The sequence below is a fragment of the Aplysia californica genome, unplaced genomic scaffold (genome assembly GCF_000002075.1).
Source record: "Aplysia californica isolate F4 #8 unplaced genomic scaffold, AplCal3.0 scaffold00182, whole genome shotgun sequence".
Classification (NCBI taxonomy): Eukaryota; Metazoa; Mollusca; class Gastropoda; order Aplysiida; family Aplysiidae; genus Aplysia; species Aplysia californica.
The window spans coordinates 874,873-878,883 of NW_004797452.1; the positions used below are offsets into that span (position 1 = coordinate 874,873).

Genomic DNA, 4,011 nt, shown 5'->3' on the forward strand with positions numbered 1-4,011 from the left:
GGGGGCAGAAAGTGGAAATGAAAGCAGACAACAGAACATTGCTAGAGAGCAGGAAAGTAGGTGAAAGGAGACAATTTTAGAGAAGAAAATTTTTCGGTTGCTACCCGGATCCGAACCCGGGACCTTTGAATGAGAGGCCAACACCTTAACCTCTAGGCCACGAGAGCCCCCAGTTGTTAGTCTGATATGGGGATTCCTAATGTCCTTCTGTCATTTAACGATTTCGGTTACAATCTGATTTCGATCTGACGAGGCGATATGACCCCGTGTATGGAAAGGGGGAGTGGTGGGAAGGCCTTGAAAATGGGTTGTTTGGAGAATATTCAAGTTCTTTACCCTCTCGGTCTGTCGGAGGTCCCCCGCCTACGAAAAAATTATATAATGTTTATGTGGGCGTTTAACCCCCGCCGAACTATGGCAGACATGACATCGGACCGAAGCGGACATTAACGAACCAAGGTCTATCTGCACTGATGCTATTACCACTGGCGTCGAATAGCCCCGGGACATAACCCGCGATGTCAACGAAAAACAATTATCATATCGAATTTTATAGTCAGATTGTCGTCTGTGGCCCACACTGTCCCCGGGCTGGAGTTGACCTGGTGTGGGGATTTTCCACACCGAAAGAAACTTTTGTCCAGCCCTAGACTAGCAAAGTGCTTAAACTTCTGGCCTTGATGTTTAAGAGGAATAGTAAGATATACACTGTACATACCTGCACTTTTAGCTTAACTTCAACAGGGTTATCTATGCTACTATAGGCTGCAGTCTTGGCATACGCTGTTTGTCGATAGAGGCCGATTTACACAATGTGCTGTCTTATCGCTGCATTTTATTTGAAAACTGAACGGAGAAATCTGGACGAATAACGAAACTTACATTTTCTCTTTTAAAGTGTTGTTGAATGATCATAATGTGTCTCCTCAGAGTTCAGGCTGTGGTGGGAACAGCAGGCAGACAGGCTGCTTATGGAAAAACAGGCATATTATAATTAGTTGTGTCTAACCTGAAGTCTGAGACTGTGTGAAACTTTGTGTAAACCGCTCAATCATCATAGATTACACCAGAAAATATCAATCAAGGATGAGATTACACTTTTATTTTGATAGCATTCGCGTCTTTGATTAGCCACTTGCTTTTGTCTGATCTCATTATTATCGATTGCAAGGGGTGCATGATCAGCAGCATTCGTTGAAGTCTATGCCGTTCCTTTTGTTTGTCTTTACCTCTTTCCATGAGCCTGGTCACCTTTCTTTTTCCAAACTCTTTCTCTCTGCCTTTGCATGTCTGATCTCTCTTTCTCTCTTTCATCCTCCCTTTCCCGTTCCATGAGCGACCGTATCTCTTTCGTCCGATAGTCCCCCCCCCCTTCTTTCTGTTTTTCCTCAACCTCTCTTTCTCTCTCCCCCTCTTTCTCTCCCCTTCTCTCTCCCCCCTCTCTCTCTCTCTCTGCCTCTCTCTCTCTCTCTCTCTCTCTCTCTCTCTCTCTCTCTCTCTCTGTGTGTGTGTGTGTGTGTCGTCGCCCATCTCACAAAAGGGTGTATCGTCAGAATTACCGGTTTTGAGTTAACACCACCATGGTATGTCAAGTAGTGAGATCTATGTTCTCTCAAAACGGCGTATTGATAGCTTTAAAAATGGCGGAGTTGTGAGTAAAAAAACATTTAGCCCCAGAGCTCCCGGGCAGGAAACTGCATCTCAGATGCCTTGTTAGGCCACTTTGTGAGAATATATGCCGAGGCATATGACCGCATACGCCATGGTATGAAGATGTTTCGTTTTGTTTTCTCACTTGTGAATGAGGGGGATGTGTCTCATTTCATGTTAGTAGTCTTGCTGATTCTTTCTCACTGCATCTTTGAGGGACTTTTATACGCTTCTTACCATTAGTTCAAGTAGACACGTGTTGTTCTGGTACCTGCACTGTAAATTTCATCCTTGCTTTCTCAACGTTTGATGTTCATGCACCCATAAAGTGATGGTATTTTAGCTCATTTGTAAGCTTATAATTATAAACATTCACTTTTAAAAATATTTTCTACTAGTAAAAGTTTTTTATTAGGCCCATGAGTCCCCAAAGATATGGTATTGCAGAAAGTTCTGATTATGTTGATGATTTAGATGCAGACCATCTTTCAAACCTGGTTTCTATGTCATGCAAGAAGAACATATTTGCTGCTTGTGGAAGGTGTGTATTGCTCCTGTATTGTACATACAGTCACTTTGTGGAAGAAGCATGCTCATTGTAGTCTTTTTAAAAAACACATAGCATCGTGAGTAGAAAACAGATAAAGCCAGAAGAGAATAATTGTTGTCGTTGGATATTGTACTCGACCTGAAAATTTCATGGTAGAAGGTGCTGCCAAGGAAGTGACTGCTCAGAAAGGTCTACAGTCCAATAAGTATAAAGAAGCTAACCACAAAGGACATTTTGGAGAGGAGTTCCTTAGCCCTATAACTGAAATACATTTTGGCGTTCACAAGCTTCGAGACAGGTGTATGAATTTGAAAGCTATGAGAAATATTGTCGAAGCTGTCACACTATCGCGAATGAAACACACGAAGAAATGTTCCAGCAATATTACAGGCTTGGAGACCATCACCTACAATGTGAGTTCGTTGTTGGTCTCATGGACTGCTATGAATCTATGAAAGGGGCAAGCTGTTCTCGCGGACAGAAAACCAATACATATTACTTGACTGTCGATGGAATTCCGCCATCTATAAGACAACATCAGAAAAAAGAGGATGATTATGCCCAGCAGCTGTCAAAGAAAGAGATTTTAAAAAACTTTCCATCCTTATTAATGGTCAAATTACGAGATTCCCCGCTGTTGATTCACATCACTACTGTAGGTCAATTTCCAGTTAAAAGGACTTGCTCTCAAACCTGAACTGAAGAGGAGACAAAACAAAGGCTGAACAATCGTATCCACAGAAAAGCCAAAGTGAGAAAACTTAAAGAAGATGCTTTCAACTGCAATATAATCATAAACTGAAGTGGAACAGACTCGCCAGAGACTATTCAATAACTATTTATTTCCTACTAACCCATCGTACCAAACAGTGACAGTCAAAGACGTTCCATTGTCAGCACTGAACCATGAACAGCCTAAAAGGCTCCCTATATTGCCAAGCACACTTTTCATCAGACTGGGGGAACACACAATGTTCTTTTAACTTTGCCACACGTAACTTATAACAGGCTACCACTTACACTGTGTTTTCGCATTGAAGTGCCTTTCCAGATCATTTTAATCTTTCTTAACAAACACTTGCGCAATAGTTCATTGATAAACAGAGTAGTATGGGCTAATACGTTTATAAGGTATTACACAAATTCATTACACAAGCTCAGAATTTATCTTTATACTAATATTGTTCTTGTCTAAGGATGGTGCGCAGGTCCTTCTTTCCTATCAAACAACTATCGTACTTATCTCTCCTCCTCCTTTTTTGTGTATGTTACTCTATTGTAACACCTCTATTCTTCGGCACTTAAATGACCTTATTGAATTGCAAGTGCCGTAAAACTCTTACTAAAACTAAAAAGCAGTCCTGAAAAAAAGGATCTGTGCAGTACTAGTAATTTTATACTCATTGTATTGTGCAAATTCTGCATAATATCTTAAAGACAAGTAAGAAAGCTTAACTCTTAAAGTTATTTACATTTCATATCGTGGAGACCCCAAATCCGTTTCATTTTCTTTTTCTTGTTGTTTTTCACTCCCCAAAATAGATCATTTTGGCATATTGAGTTGATAAACCTGTTCAATAATCAAGAAAAAAAATCCCTTTTCTCTTTATTCTATTACCAAACGATGTGGCGTATTGTCAATCTTGTGTCTTTACGGACATAATTATGTTCTCACTAACAGACGTATCAGCTATTTTGAACAATTTCTTAAAAACTGATAAAGCAATATCTGTAATCATTATAGGGAATGATAAATCAGTGGTTGTACTAATATCTTGCCAAAAATTGAAACGAAAAAACTAATGGTTATG

At 40.1% G+C, this 4,011-nt stretch overlaps 1 protein-coding gene across 1 annotated transcript in view; it reads left to right on the forward strand.

The window, feature by feature from the left end:
- LOC101857337 (small integral membrane protein 8) overlaps window positions 1-4,011 on the forward strand; it is an 11,289-nt gene that overhangs the window by 810 nt on the left and 6,468 nt on the right. The window lies entirely within an intron of this gene.